Source organism: Orcinus orca, chromosome 6 (genome assembly GCF_937001465.1).
Source record: "Orcinus orca chromosome 6, mOrcOrc1.1, whole genome shotgun sequence".
Classification (NCBI taxonomy): domain Eukaryota; kingdom Metazoa; phylum Chordata; class Mammalia; order Artiodactyla; family Delphinidae; genus Orcinus; species Orcinus orca.
Window position 1 is genome coordinate 81,618,000 of NC_064564.1, and position 17,575 is coordinate 81,635,574.

General features: G+C 37.0%; 1 pseudogene; it reads left to right on the forward strand.

Moving 5' to 3' along the window:
- Window positions 1-1,055: 1,055 nt before the first annotated feature.
- Window positions 1,056-16,598, forward strand: LOC101282009 (glycine cleavage system H protein, mitochondrial-like; annotated as a pseudogene).
- Window positions 16,599-17,575: the final 977 nt, after the last annotated feature.

Below are 17,575 nucleotides of genomic sequence, written 5' to 3' on the forward strand. Positions count from 1 at the left end.
TAGACTAAGTGCTATGATGTTTAGCGAGCTGTCTTCCAAGTCACACACAAATCTCTCTAGTCCTCTGAATAAACACTTCAGCCTCCCTGTCCATTAGCTGGTCCCTGTCATGCCACCAGCAGGGTCAACCATAGAAGCCAGAGGATAAGAACAAAGAGACCAAAAGAAGGGAAACAAGGCAGTTTACCAACAAGACAAACGTCTTATCTCAGCTTGTTTCCTTTTCTTACCCCTCAGAGACTTGGAGAATAATATTTTCCAACATCAGGCTTCTGTTTTTAACCAACATTTTTAAAAACCAGGGACTCAGAATGACAAACAAGACAAGTTTACACGGAGGTGGTCTGCTGGTGATGCAGAAAGAACTGCGGATGCCGAGATGGGAGATGTGCTTTCAGGTCTGCCTCCACTACCAGTGGGCTGTGTGATGATGGCAGGAGAGTACACTCCTTCAGTGACAAGACTCGGTTTCCCCACCTCTGTGTAAGTCGGCTCAGATAAATTGTCCCCAATATGTTTACAGCACTCAACTCCTATGAAGCCTGGAATAACGTACACAGAAGCCAACAAACAGTATCCACACACGCCTTATATTGACAGTGTTAGGGGCCCATAAGCCCAAGGATTTATTACTATCTTCAAGGTTTCTGACAGGGCATTGTTCACTTAGATGTAGGAATAAATTTTATCTCCCTAAGAGAAATATAAACTTATGCAAGAACAATGTATTCCAACACAACTGTACCGTTCACAACTTTCCCAGGTATTTCAGATTACAAAAAGACCCAAGGACCACGTTTTGAAAACCTCTGGTCTAGACGTGCATATCCTCTACTATTAACCAGGAAGAGACGAAAGGCAAGAAAAGACACTTCTAATATTTGAAAGAAACCAATAACAAAAATGCCACTTAAATGTGATTATTATCAAAGTGTAGAGGGAAATTTTTGAAAACACAGATTCCTGAGCTGTATTGCTTATCTATGAAATCAGATCTGTAGGAAGGGAGTATAAATGGCCCAGACACAGGTATATTTGCAAAAACCCCTAAGGCCATGCTGCTGATGGCCCAGGTTTTGGAAACCACTGTTCGAAAGAAAGCAAAGCCTCAGCCGCCAAGTTTGGCAAGTGTGTCAGTCCCCCGCCTCCGTGCCCAGCAGAAGTCATCTCTCCTCTTACTTGTGAACATCTGTGATAATCGTCGTGGAGAGTGGGCTTGTTTGTTAATGGGGGGAAGAAGAGCTATTTACCTAGTGTGCAAGCCAAGGGAGAGCTTAATTAATGTCAGAGCAGATACCATTTCCTCCTCTCTCCTTGCCCTAGGAACTCATAGGGATGACGAGAGGATTTTTAATTAATGTTTGAAAAGCATTCTGAGATCCCTGGATGAGAGGCTGCGGAGAAGGGCACAACATGATTATTGTTGTTATTAATAGTAGTTGTATTAATAGAAATAATGAAGTTCTCTAAAGTGATTTTTTAGAGAATCTATGACATCCATCGCCAGTGTATTTTTGTGGCAAGAGTTTTGGAGAATGAAAGAAAAAGGGAAAGAGATATAAGGAAAATTAAAAATGTTTTTTTCCCTTTTTTTTTTTTTTTTTTTTACCCATTAGAACTAGATAACATTTTGAGGTTCTAGTATAAGAACGCTATGAAAAGTTCTTATACATTTCCAAGGTAAATTAAAATACAACTATTAATTTCTATGATACAGTGAAAGATTCTGGAGAAATACAGTTATGATGCAAAGAACTCGGGGCTGGGAAATAGATGTTTTGAATTTGCGGCTTATCATTTGCAACTTACTGACTTATTACCATTTACTAATTATTTAACCTTGCACAAGTCACATTGTCTAAGTTTCTTTATTGGTAAAACTGGGAGATATTGAAATATGTTCTACTCAACTCACAGACTAATGAAGATGGATGGAAATGGAAATGATAAATGTGGGAAAATTTTATGCCTGTAAGTTATACAGATGTTACTGATGATGATGAAGATGATGATAATGATGACAATGATTCCACTAAGAATCAAACTGCAAGATGTAGAAAGGAATGTACATTTCTTATGGATTTTTTAAACATATTTTTTGTGTTAGGAAGTAAAATTATTCTACAAGGCTCACAATAAAAAGCAGCTTCCATTCCAGTCCTTATTTCAAGAGATGCTCCTTTTCAAGTCTTCAGCTGTTTCTTTTGATGTTTATCTTTAGATTGCTAATTAATATGGCTGAACTGTTATATCTTGTTTTGTACAAATAGTTGTTCATTTCCTATTATAATAGATATATTAACTTTCTTATACTACCACCCTCACTTACCTCCCTCCTTTCTATGGATATAGTCAGATTTACCTTTGTTGAAACTAATATTTACAACTTACATCATTACTACTGCAGAAATATTGTTTATTTCTAACCAACTAGTATACTATTATTACATTTCCTCTCATGCAGCTCCTTGTTTTTCTTAGGGTTATTAATTGCCTAACATTCTTTTTTTAACTTCCTTAGATTTCTATCTACTTCACACTCATTCTTTCCATATATTCTTGTAGAGCTTTTAACCTCTTCTTAATACTGCTGTGTTTTCTACATTGTCAAATGCATCAGATAATACAGTATTTTTTTTTTAAATACATAGACACTTCCCTCCTGGAGTCTCCAGTCTTCCTACTGTAACTGAACCATGTCAGAGGCCATGAAAACAGTAATAAATCCTTAGACCTATGATCCCTCAACATTGTGAATATAAGGCATGTGTGGATTCTAAGCATTAGCTCCTATGTATGTTGTTCCAGAATTCATAAGACTTTAGATTTAGTAAGCATATTGGGGACAATTTATTCCTGGCATACTCATAATATGGAGATGGGGAAACAGACACAGAGAGTACATTCTCTGGAAGTGGAAGCAGACCTGAAATCACATATCTCAGCTTTAGTTTTGCTAAAAGTGACTGATCACCAATACTTCTATCATTTGTATTATAAATGACAAGTATATTAAAAAGCTGCCACCAAGAATACTATACCCAGCAAAGCTGTCCTTCAGAAATGAAGGAGGAATAAAGATATTCCCAAACCAAAAAAAAACAAAAAAAGCTAAGTTCATTACCACTAGATCTGCCTTACAAGAAATGCTATCTAGAGATTATTACACTAAGTGAAGTCAGACAAAGACAAATATCATATAATATCACTTATATGTGGAATCTAAATTTTTTAAATGAAACAGACAAAACAGAAACAGACTCACAGACATCAAAAACAAACTTATGGTTTACAAAACAGACTCACAGATATCAAAAACAAACTTATGGTTATCAAAGGGGAAAGGTGGGGGGTGGGGGAGGGATAAATCAGGAGCTTGGGATTAACATACACACACTACTATATATAAAATAGATAACCAACAAGGACCTACTGTATAGCACAGGGAACTCTACTCAATATTCTGTAATAACCTACATGGGAAAAAAAAACTGAAAAAGAGTGAATGTATGTATATGTATAACTGAATCACTTTGCTGTACACCTGAAACTAACACAACATTGTAAATCAACTATACTCCAATAAAATTTTTAAAAAAAGAAATGCTAAAAGGAGTTCAAGTTGAAATGAAAGAACACTAATAACATGAAAATACATAAAAGTATAAAAACTCATTGATAAAGGTTAATATATAGTGAAATTCACTATACCCTATTACTGTAACAGTGGTGTGTAAAGTGCTTTTATATTAGTATAAAAGTTAAAGAACAATATTAAAAATACCTGTTGCTCCAATAATGTGTTAATGAGTACACAACATAAAAAGAGGTAAAGTATGACATTAACAGCATAAAATGTGGGTAAGGAGAAGTAAAAAGGTCGGGCTTTTGTATAAGATTGAAGGTCAGGGTTTTTTTTTTTCTTTTTGTGGTATGCGGGCCTCTCACCGTTGTGGCCTCTCCGGTTCCGGAGCACAGGCTCTGGACGCGCAGGCTCAGCAGCCATGGCTCACGGGCCCAGCCACTCCATGGCATGTGGGATCCTCCCAGACTGGGGCATGAACCCATGTCGCCTGCACTGGCAGGCGGACCCTCAACCACTGTGCCACCAGGGAAGCCCTGAAGGTCAGTTTTTATTAGCTTACCATAGACTCTTGTATCTATAAGCTGTTTTATGTAAGCCTCATGGTAACCAAAAAAAAAACCCAAAAAAACCCTAAAGTAGATACACAAAAGATAAAAAGAATGGAATTAAACCACACCACTAAAAAAATAAATAAATAAATCACAAGGGAAGACTGCAAAAGAGGAAGGAACAAAAAAAAACTAAACAGGAAACAAAATGGCAACAGTAATTTTTATCAAAAATTAGTAATATTTTTTAACTATCAAGATTACTTTAAATGTAAATGGAATAAATTCTCCAATCAAAAAACACAGGGTGGCTAGATGAATTTTTTAAAAAGATTCAACAATATGTTGCCTTGTAAGAGATTCACTTTAACCTTAGAGACACAATAGGCTGAAAGTAAAGTGATGGAACAAAATATTCCATGCAAATGGTAACCAAAAGAGAGTAAGAGTGTCCATACATATATCAGATAAAAGAAACTTCCCATCAAACATCAGTCACAAGAGACTAAGAAGATCATTATACTGTGATAAAGGGATCAATTCAAGAGGGCATAAAAATTATAAGTTTAAAGCAAATATTAGCCAAACAATAGACAGCATTACTATAATATTACAGAACTTCAGTACCCCACTTTCAACACTGGAAAGATCATCCAGATAGAAAACCATAAGTAAACATTGGACTTAAACTATACTTTATACCAAATGGACCAAACGGACTTATAAAGAACCTTTCATCTAACAGAACCAGAACACACATTCTTCTCAAACCCATATGGAACATTCTCCAGAATAGATATGTTGGGACACAAAGCAAGCCTGAATACATTTAAGAAGACTGAGATCATATCAAATATCTTTTCTGACCAAAGTGGTATGAAACTACAAATCAGTAAGAGGAAAAAACCTGGAAAATTCACAAATACAGAGAAATTAAACAACACACTCTTGAACAACCAATGGATCAAAGAAGAAATCAAAAAATATATCAGAAAGTATTTTGAAACAAATGAAAATGAAAACATTCCAAAACATATGGGATGCAGCAAAACAGTTCTAAAAGGGAAGTTTATAGAAATAAATGCTTCAATTTAGAAGAAAGAAAGATCTCAAATAAACTACTTTACACTTCAAGGAATTTTTTAAAAAGAAAAATTAAGTCCAAAGTTAGCAGAAGTAAGGAAATAATAAAGATTAGAGCAGAAAAACAAATGAAATAGAGTAGAAAAACAATAGAAAAAATTCAATGAAACTGAGCTGTTTTTTGAAATAAGAAAATTGACAAAACTTTAGCTAGACTTAATCAAGAAAAAATGAGAAAAGAATAAACAAAGCTATAAATGAAAGAGGAGACATTACAATTGACACCACAGAAATACAAAGGATTAAAAGAGGTTACTATGAACAATTATATTCCAACAAGTTGGATAACCTAGAAGAAAATTAATAAGTGTCTAGAAACATACAACCTATTAAGACAATGAGGAAGAAATGGAAAATCTGAACATACCAATAATGACTAAGGAGATTGAATCAGTAATCAAAAACTTCCAACAAAGAAAAACCCAGGACTAGGTGGCTTCACTGGTGAATTCTACCAAACATTTAAAGCAGAATTAATGCCAACCCTTCTCAAACTCTTCCAAAAACTGAAAAGGAGTGAACACTTCCAAACTCATTTTACAAGGCCATCATTATATCATTACTATCATCGTTACCTTACCAAAGCCAGGTAAAGACACAGAGAAGGAAACTATAGTCAATATCCCCAATGAATATAGATGGAAAAATTCTCAGCAAAATACTAGCAAATCAAATTCAATATCATATTAAAAGGATCATACACCATGAACAAGTGGGGTTCAACACATGCAAATATATAACATACACCACATTAATAGGATGAAGGATAAAATTCATATGATCCTCTCAATAGATGCAGAAAACATCAAATCTTTTCATGATTAAAGCTGTCAACAAATTGAATATAGAAGAAACATACTTCAACATAATAAAGGCTATATATGACAAACCCATAGGTAACATCATATTCAATGGTGAAGAGTTGAAAGCTTTTCCTCTGAGACCAGGAACAAGACAAGGTATCCACTCTCACCACTCTATTCAACATAGTAATGGAAATGTTAGCCAGAGTAATTAGGCAAGGGAAAAAAAGGTATACAAATTGGAGAGGAAGAAGTAAAACTGCATCTGTTTGCTAATAACATAATCTTATATATAGAAAACCCTAAAGATTCTACCAAAAACTGTTAGCACTAATAAATTCAGTGAAGTTGCAGGATACAAAATCAACATACAAAAATCAGCTGAGAAAGAAATAATATCTGCAAGAGAAATAAAGAAAATGACCCCATTTATAATAGTTTCAAAAACAATAAAATATTAAGGAATATATTTAACCAAGGAGATGAAAGATATATCCACTGAAAACTATAAGACTCTGATGAAAGAAACTGAAGGCACAAACAGAATGATATCCCTTGTTCATGGATCAGAAGAATTAATATTGTTAAAATGTGCATATTACACAAAGCCATCCATAGATTCAATGCAATCCCTATCAAAATTCCAATGGTATTTTTCACAGAAATAGAAAAGACAATCCTAAAATTTGTACAGAACAATAAATGACCTCAAATAGACAAAGCAATCTTGAGAAGGAAGAACAAAGCTGAGAACATCACATTTCCTGCTTTCAAACTATACACCAAAACTATCATAATGAAACAGTATGATAATGGCATGAAAACAGACACATAGACCAATGTAACAAAACTGAAAGCCCAGAAACAGGGACTTCCCTGGTGGTCCAGTGGTTAAGACTCCACACTCCCAATGCTGCAGGCCCGGATTTGATTCCTGGTCAGGGAACTAGATCCTGCATGCCACAACAAAGATCCCACATGCCACAACAAAGATCCCGCATGCCGCAACAAAGATCCCGCATGCTGCAAACAAAGATCCCACATGCTGCAATGAAGAGCCAGTGCAGCCAAATAAATATTTTTTTAAAATAAAATAGGGGCTTCCCTGGTGGCGCAGTGGTTCAGAGTCTGCCTGCCGATGCAGGGGACACGGGTTCGTGCCTTGGCCCGGGAAGATCCCACATGCTGCGGAGCGGCTGGGCTCGTGAGCCATGGCCACTGAGCCTGCGCGTCCGGAGGCTGTGCTCCGCAATGGGAGAGGGCACAACAGTCAGAGGCCCGTGTACCGCAAAAAATAAATAAATAAATAAAATAAAATAAAATAAGCTGTGTTGGGAAAACCAAATATCCGTATGCAAAAGAATAAAACTGGACCTTTGTCTTGCATGACTCACAAAAATTAACTCAAAATTAATTAAACACTTAAGACCTGATGTAAAACTCCTAGAAGGAAACACAGAGAAAAAAGTTCTTTGACATTGGTCTTGGTAACAATTTTTTGTATCTGACAACAATTTTTTGTGTATGATACCAAAAGCACAAGCAACAAAAGCAAAAACAAACGGACGAGGCTATATCAAACAAAGCAGCTTCTGCACAGCAGCAGAAACCAACAAACTGAAGAGGCAACCTATACAATGGGAGAAAATAGAAACAAGCCATATATCTGATAAGGGGTTAATATTCAAAATGCATAAGAAACTCATAAAACTCAATAGCACACACACACACAAAAAATACAATCCAAATTAAAAGTGGGCAGAGGACCTGAAGACATACAAATGGCCAATAAGTATATGAAAAGATGCTCTAAATCGTTAATTACATGGAAATGCATATCAAAGTCACAATGATATATCACCTCACACCTGTTAGAATGGCTATTATCAAAATGACAAGCAATAACAAATGATGGCAAGGATGTGGAGAAAAGGGAACTCTGGGGTACTGTAGGAGGGAATGTTAATGGTGCAGCCATTATGGAAAACAAAACAGTATGGCGGTTCCTCAAAAGATTAAAAATAGAACTGCCATATGATCCAAAGTCTTATTTTGGGGTATATTTCTGAAAGAAATGGAATTACAATCTCAAAGAGTTATCTTCACTCCCATGTTCACTGCAGCATTATTCACAATAGCCAAGACATGGAAACAACCTAAAAGTCCATCAACAGATGAATGGATAAAGAAAGTGTGGTATACATACATATACATATAAAGGAATATTATTCGGCCATAAGAAGGAAGGAAATCCTGCCATTTTTGGCAACATGGATGGACCGTGAGTGCATAATGCTACGTGACATAAGTCAGACAGAGAAAGAACAAATACTATATAAATCTTTAAAAGCCGAACAAATAGAAACATAGAATAGTGGTTGCCAGGGGCTTGGAGTTGGGGAAAATAGGGAGATGTTGGTCAAAAGGTATAAACTTCCAGTTATAGGATAAATAAGTTCTGGGGGCTCAAATGTAAAGCATGGTGACTATAATTAACAATACTGTATTATAATCTTGAAAACTGCTGAGAGAGTAAATCTTAAATGTTCTCACAACAAAAGAAAATGATAATTATGTTAGGTGATGGATGTGTTGACTAACCTTATTGTGTTAATTATTTTACAACAGATACATGTATCATGTTATTAGGCTGTACACCTCAAACTCACAATGTTATATGTGTATTATATCTCAATAAAGCTGGGAAATTTTATTACAAAGCTACAGTAATCAAGACAATGTAGTGCTTACATAAGAATAAACATATATGTCAATAGAACTGAGAGTACAAAAATAACTTCTTACATTTTTGCAAGGGTCAATTCAATGCATGGGAAGGGGTGGGAAAGGTGCTGAAATAACTGAGTATCTACATGCAAAAGAGTAAAGTTGTACCCTGACCTCACAAAAGATATAAATATTAACTTAAATTGAATCATAGACTTAAATGGAATCTCTAAGGCTATAAAAACTCTTAGTCAAAATCTTCAGGGAAAATCTCTTCAATCTTTGATTTGGCAATGGTTTCTTGGAAATGACCCCAAAAGCACAAACAAAAAAAGAAAAATCGGACATTACCAAAATTAAAAGGTTTTGTGCATCAAAAGCACACTATCAATTATTGTGGTGATTTCTCAGTATACATAAATATTAAATCATTATGTTGGACACCTGAACCCAATATAATGTTATATCAGTTATACCTCAATTTTTTTTTAAAAAAAAGCACACTGTCAAGGGAGTGAAACGACAATCCACAGAAAATGAGAAAATATTTACAAATCTTATATCTGATAAATGTCTTGAATGCAGAATATATAAAAGACTTGGAAATCCACCATTAAAAGACACATAACCCAAGCAAAGGATCTGAATAACCATTTCTCCAAGAAGATATTCTCCCAAGGAATGTTCAACATCCGTAGGTGAAATACAAATCAAAACCAAAGACCAAAGATACTACTTCATATCCACCGGGATTGCTTAAAAAAAAACACAACCAATAACAAGTGCTGGCAAGGATGTAGAGAAATTGGAAGCTTCACGAATTGTTCATGGAATTGTAAAATGATGCAACCACTTTAGAAAACAGTTTGGCAGTTTCACAAAAAGTTAAACATAGTGTTTCCATATGACCCAGAATTCTATTCCTAGATACATGCCCAAGAGAATTGAAAACACATGTCCACACAAAAACCTCTACACAAATGCTCATAGGAACATTATTCATAATAGCCAAAAAAGTGAAAACCTTAATGCCGTCAACTGATGAATGCAAAAATAAATTATATCCGTACAACGGAATATTATTCAGCCATACAAAGGAATAAAACATTGATGTTATTATTCAGCCATTAAAAAAGAATAAAATGATGATATAAGCTATCAGTATTTCAATGATGAACACGAAATATACTATGCTAAGTGCAAGAACTTAGTCACAAAAGGCCATGTATTGTATGATTTCATTTTTATTAAGTGGCCAGAATGGTAACGCCATAGGGAGAGAAAGCAGGTTAGTAGTTGTCAGGAGCTGGGGGAATGAGAGAATGGGGAGTTAGTACTAACGGAGCTTGATTTTGAGGTGATGTAAATGTTCTAGAATGAGGCAGTGGTTACTCATAACCTGTGAGCACAGTAATAGACCATTAAATTGTACACTTAAAAAAAAGACTCACACAGCATATGCTATGACATATGTCAAAATCTCAGAAATTATGAAAAGATAGCAATATTCTGTGTTAGTAAAGATACAGAATAATTGTGTAATAAAATTAGTTTCTTAATAACAGGTAAATGTGCTTTATTAAAATTACTATAGTAAACATCTTTTTAACCTAAAACACTATTAGTGCTGAATAAATTTGCCTTATTGAATGATATTCTGTTTCATTTTTACTACCTAGACCCCTTCAGAAAACATCTTTAGAAAAAAGAATTTTCACCCTTAGCTTATCCTTCTCAATTGTCTAAAAAGTACTTGTATGTCTGTAAGTATGTATACTGGAAAAGAACAAAAAAGGAGACAGAAATTCACTTTATTGGGGTCATCATTTTTACCGTTTTTCAGGTGTTTACTGAACTAACTGCTTTGCTTGGGAGCTGTATGGATGTACCACTGAGTTGTAAAACAAAATGCAACTCTCAGACATAGGACTCCAGGACTTCCTTTCTCTCAAACAGTTCTACATCACAGAAGAACAATGCTGAGGGCACAGTCTACATCTGGAGTTTCCTGCAGATATAATATATTCTAACTAACACTTTCATCAATAACTTTTTTACTCTCGATTATTGTCTAAATTCCAAAAGCAAAACTAGGCATATCAGCTTTCACTCAAAGCCTTTGGGAATAAGTTTAGAATCATACCGCCAGAAAGAAGAAAAGGGAAAGAATCGAAATTTGAGGCACAGTCACCACTGTAATCAGCATTCTTAAAACTAAATTATAGGGCTTCCCTGGTGGCGCAGTGGTTGAGAGTCCGCCTGCCGATGCAGGGCACAGGGGTTCGTGCCGCGGTCCGGGAGGATCCCACATGCCGCGGAGCGGCTGGGCCCGTGAGCCATGGCCGCTGAGCCTGCGCATCCGGAGCCTGTGCTCCACAGTGGGAGAGGCCGCAACAGTGAGAGGCCCCCGTACCGCAAAAAAAAAAAAAAAAACAAACAAACTAAATTATAAAGAGGAAACAAACTTCACCAATGAAAGTAATAAGGAGAAAGATATTACTTATGGTCATCGAGTGGTTATCATTCTCAAATGTTGGCCCACTGAAATGGTGTCCAATATACACTGAGAATCTGGAGGGCTTTGGCTCCTCTAGCTTTTTAAAATGATGACATCATCTCACAAGGGACAAAAAGGAAATGCCACCCATGGAATTACAGCCTTTATTTAATATCCTAAAGCTAACTCAATATTACTGTGATCATTTTGTTGTAGCTACTAGAAATAACTTGCATTTTTACCATACTGTGTTCAAAGCACTTATACATTTATTTAATTTTATTATCATAGTCATCATCTAAAGTCAGAAGACATTAAATATTATTAGTATCATTTTCCAGATAAATCAATTGAAATACAGGTTTAACTTCTTGGCTTGACAACCTAGTTTTCACAGGCCCTTATACCTTTCCCTTCTCGAGACATTTCTTTGTAAAATACCACAAAAATATTTGGAACAGAAACGAGTGACTAATCTATTCCCTAATAAGCATTTCACATATTTTTCAAACTACCTCCTTAGAACAATTTATATCTTTATAATTAATATTTTTTATAAATAACAAAACAGAACGCAACAAACTTTTAAGTCCAATTATATGCTACAACATACGGTCGCCTAAAGACTAAATACCTGACCTCCAAAGGAAGTTTAAAAGAGCCAGTCACCAACTACTGAAAGCATCTTCAATTTGTGTTTAAGCTTGTCTCTTAGATAACACTGTCTTTGTGAGGCATTCTACACCAGAGATTGTTTGCACATTTCCCCATGAAAAATGGGCCTAGGATATGACAAAATGGGACTGATGTCACATTTAATAAATTTATTAAGCAATTATTCTAAAAACTTCAGAGAATGAGAAGGTACTTCAAGACTCCTTTTAGGATAATTTTACTAAAGGAATAGATTCAACAGTATTCATGCACAGCGTGTTTTTGCATTTATTATTATTCAGTAAATATTTATCATTAATTTCTAACTATGGGTCAAGTTTATTCTTGACACTAACAATATAGTACTAAACAATAAGTAGAAGGTCTTTGCTCTCAAGACACTAACAATATAGTACTAAACAATAAGTAGAAGGTCTTTGCCCTCAATATTCAGTAAATATTTATCATTAATTTCTAAGTATGGGTCAGGTTTATTCTTGGCACTAACAATATAGTGCTAAACAATAAGAAGGTCTTTGCCCTCAAGGAGCTTACATTACAGTAGATGGAAATGGAAAATAAACAAATTTAAAAGAATATTGGAGACTGGAAGCTTATACAGAGAGAACTAAAATCGGGCAATGTAAGAGAATAATTGAGTAGATATTTTTGAACGGATAGTTAACTCTGCTGAAGGTGATATTTAAACTGATATTTAAATGACCAGGAGAAACAAACTGAGCACAGATATAAAGATCACCACAGGGTTCTAAAATGGAATGAGCTTGTAACTTTTCTAGAAATAGTCTTTGGGGTTTTTTTTTTTTAAATCTCTGCCCCCCACCATCTTTTTATGTGTAAACTAATCCTTGTTGAAAGCAATCTATGGCAAAGTTGTACTATTTTCTTTGGAAAATAAAAGATGGGTATATATATGAGTTAAATAGAAAAAAAAAAAGGAAAGAGCTTAACTTGGCCAAAAAAAAAAAAAGAGAGAGAGAGAATCCTACTGTGACTAACCTATAGTGATTACCAGATGATGTCAGAGGGCTAGGCCACAGCCAGATTACATGGGATATTTTGGTAAACCAGAACAAGGGTTTGTTTGTATACTAATAGGAAAGATCAAGCAGGTTGGGAATGGTGGGAGAAATGGATGACAGTAGACAGAGGAGTATCATAACTCAACAATATGATACTAGCTTTCCCTTGCCACGCCTCTTTTATCCACTGTTTTGGGGGTGACTGAATTGAAGTAGAAGTATACTGACCACCCTATAAATATAACAGGGGTGAAGATTTCCAGTAAAGATAACTCCATTAGTTCTGACTCCGATGCAAAGGTTCCAAACCTCTGTTTGGAACCTCTCTGTTCCAAACAATGAGCAATAATACATAAAGGTAAAAATAGAAATAAGAAAATGTTATAAATATCTCAAAATCAAGATAAACATCTCTTGAATGAAAAGTGGTCAGCCAGGCTGAAGCCATGAGCTGTAGACCTCTAAGTCTGAAAAAGAGAGTGACAGCACGCAGGGAAACAGACAGAAACCAGGCTATTACTTGAAGCAAAAGACTTTGGTGGCGCTATTTCCCTCTTGGGATAAAAGACTGAAATATATTCCCACCATTTGCCTAGCACAGTGGTTCTCCACTGGAGGTGCTTTTGTCTCCCAGGAAACATTTGGCAATGTCAGGAAGTATTTTGGTTGTCAGAACTGGGAATGTAAAGATGCTACTCACATCTAGTGCATAGAGGCTAGAGATTCTGTAAAACGTTCTACAACACATAGACACAAAAAGCCCCACACAAAACAGAATTATCTGGTACAAATTGTCAATAATGCTAGCATGTAAATAGTGCAGTATTGAGTGCCAAGTCTCAATAGTGAGAAACCACAGTCACTTAAAGCCTAGAGACATCAAAAACACAGGCGAAGTCTCTCAACCAAAAACTAAACCAAGCGCTCCACTGGCTCAGTGATTACACCTGTGAATTCACCAATACTGCTTAGAAGCAGGAGCCACAAAATGAATAATGAGATCTGCTTATGGACTGCAGTCCTAAAAGACAATCATTAAAACCCTAGGCAGGGAAGAGTGGGAACAGAAAAGGAGTGTGAAGAAACATCAATTCAAAATTAAACTTTCAATCAAAACTCCAAAACGTGAAGAAATGCTAAGAAAACCAGACAAAACAACTAACAATTAGAACATGAATGCACTTCAAATGTAATTATACATACAATCAACAGGAAAACATGATCTACTAAAATTGCTGAATTTCAAATTTCTTAATACAAGGAGACTACAAAGCAATGCCTACAAAGTTTGAAGAAAGAAAGTGTGACATAAGACATAACCAAACTCTGGTCCAAATAAAGGCAAGAGAAAAATAATTTTTTAAATAAAAAATTAAAATATAGTTCTCAAGAGTTTTCTACAGAAATTACCAGAGAATGAACAAAAAACCTGTGGCACAAGAATGAATGTATAATGAATCCATTTTATCATAAAATTAAAATAACGTGGAGGCTATATAAAAGACTATAAATGGACAAAAAATAGGTAAATAAAGCTGACAGGGGAAGGGAAAATGAGAGACAGTGAATATGCATGGGTTTCTTCGTCTCTTATCACCAAGTATCAAAACATATTCTTCAGGTATAATAAATCAAGTAATCATGGCATAGATATATTTAAAGACATAAAGGTAACATTAATAAAAAAATAACATAGTCAACAAAAAATATCGCATGGCAAAACAGAAAGATGAAAACGAAGTTAACATTGGACTAATTCCATCATTGCTTGTACAAAGGAATCAACAGTACAGTTGTTTGCTCACAAACTGGCCCCCATACACAGAGAAAGGCAAGGAGAAACCAAAGAAACAGGCCACGCCAGATTAGTAGGTGGCAGGTTAACTAAGCAAGGGAACTCACCAGGCTTGTCTGGGGCAGCTGCACGACGAGTATGAGACAGGCTGGGACCTGGGACCCTGTGCTGCAGTGCTTGCACCTGAACAGACATCTCCTCCAGCAACAGAATTCTAAGAAATTATAAGGGAGCAAACATAACTGCACACATACGCAGTCGGGGAAAGGTATAAACAATAACATACAAAAACGCCGAAAGGCAACTGCTACTTCGGAGGCGTCCGGAGCAAAAGCAGGGTACTGCGCATGATCCCTGCGCTCAGCACTGCCAATGGGGTGGGCAGACCACGTAAGCCACGCCTCCAGGCCGACCCACCCATCGGCCCCACCCTCACCCCATTTAATGAACCAGCTCGCCCACGCTACTCAAAGAGTGAGCAAGGGCACCTGTTAGTTGTTTTGCCCTCGTGCTGCACCAAGGGTCCCAATAGAGCCTTGCCTGAATTCCTCTCTGGCCTGTTATCAATTTCTATTGATTAAAGAGTCCAAGAACCCGGGTCGGTAACAAGTAGATACTCTACACCTGCCTACTAGAAACTTAGAAGTTTATACAGAGGGCTTAAAATGAGGTTTAACTCACCTGCAGAGTCCAGATCATCTAAACACATTGCCCTCTCAAGCCTGCGTCTTTGAAAACAGCTCCCACTGTGGGAACAGAGAGCAAGGTGTGCACTGCAAGGACAGGGGAGGGGGTGAGGAATCTTCCATTGCCCTGGTCCAGCTCTAGGGTCAACTAGCAGTCACATCCTCTTGACGACCTCTTACAACCACAGTTAATAAAAATAAAAAAGGAACTGCTAGGACTTCCCTGGGTGGCGCAGTGGTTAAGAATTCGCCTGCCAATGCAGGGCACATGGGTTTGAGCCCTGGTCCGGGAAGATCCCACATGCCACGGAGCAACTAAGCCCGTGCACCACAACTACTGAGTCTGCACTGTAGAGCCCATGAGCCACAACTACTGAAGGCCATGTGCCTAGAGGCCGTGCTCCGCAACAAGAGAAGCCACCACAATGAGAGGCCCTCGCACCGCAACGAAGAGTAGCCCCCGCTCGCCACAACTAGAGAAAGCCCGCACGCAGCAACGAAGACCCAATGCAGCCTTAAATAAATAAATAAATATTTTTTTTAAAAAAGGAACTGCTAAAACAAAAATATGGTAAGGGGCAGCGCAGAGCGTGGGGACCTGGGTCTGCAGCCTGCACTCTGCCGAGTGGGTGCCTGCCTTGTCCTGCCCACCAGGGCCCTGGGGGCTGTGGGTGGCTGATGTCTAAACACTGTGCACTGCCACGCTCTGCTCTCCCTGCGTAAATTCACAGACAGACGTGAGTGGGTACCAACAAAAAATGGTGTTGGTACAGTGGGAATGAGCAATTTTGCACAGGAAGCTTTGGGAGGTGTTCACCGTAGTCTGCCTGAAGTTGGGACAAAATTGAACAAACGAGAGGAGGTTGGTGCTTTGGAAAGTGTGAAAGCTGCTGGTGAACTCTATTCTCTATCAGGAGAAGTAACTGAAATGAATTAAGCCCTAGCAGAAAACCCAGGACTTGTCAACAAATCTTGTTAAGAAGATGGTTGGCTGATCAAGATGACACTAAGGAATCCTTCAGAACTAGATGAACTAATGAGTGAAGAAGCATATGAGAAATACATAAAATCTATTGAGGAGTGAAAATGGAACCCTTAAATAAACTAGTTTGGAACCAAAAAGAAAAATCTCTGAAAATATTTATACATAGAAATATACAAATCATTATTGTGAAAAAGGGAATATACAAGTGTTGACTTGAAACAGACTGCCAGATACTTCCCCAGCAACAATGGATTTATTCAGGATAGCAGAGAATTGCAATTCAGGGTCTGCAACCATGAGCAAATTCCCCACAGGACAAGGGAAGAAAAACACTTTTATAGAGGGGAAAAGGAAGTTGGGAGCATTATTCTTAACAGAGTCCATGGCTTTTCACTGGCTGAGTCCTTGCCAGGAAAGAAGAGGAGTCTGTCTTCTTCCTGTTGGGCTCTGCTATCTGTTCAGGCCATGAGAGCTCCCCCTGATAGTCTCCCAACTCTATTTAATTCAGATTTCTGCTTATTAACTTTTACAGAAGGAATTAAACATAAGAGAATTAAGAACAAATGTATGTCATATAAATAAACATATTATGTGTTTTGTACATATAGTATAAGAGTATGTTAAAAGAGGAAAGCAAGGCAAGATTCAGTTCACTGCAAAACTCAAAAGACACTGTCCTAATCTAGGCTTCCCTGAAGCAGCAGCCTGATCCAGGTGGTAAATTTGGGGAAGTAATCACAAGGATCAGAAGTGGAGGACTTAGAAAGATGAAATAGGAAAACAGTGTGTCAGGAAGCTGATTATCCCTGGGGCACCTAGGTATGATCCCCCTGGGAGCTCTGTGCAGCCATGTGAATATACTTCAAAACTGTCCACCCAAGAGATGGAAAAGGAGAATATTGTACATTGTCCCCTGTCCCCCATTAGTCATTAATTTTTGCCCTTAATAACAGCTGAGCAGGTATATACAGATACATAGCTTCGTGTTACAGACGAGGTGAGTGCTCAGATTACACATACAGATTACACATACAGATTACACATACAGAGAGCCAGTTGCTGCAACTACAGCTGAAAAGTGAAACAACAGTGAAAAGTGGACCAAGAG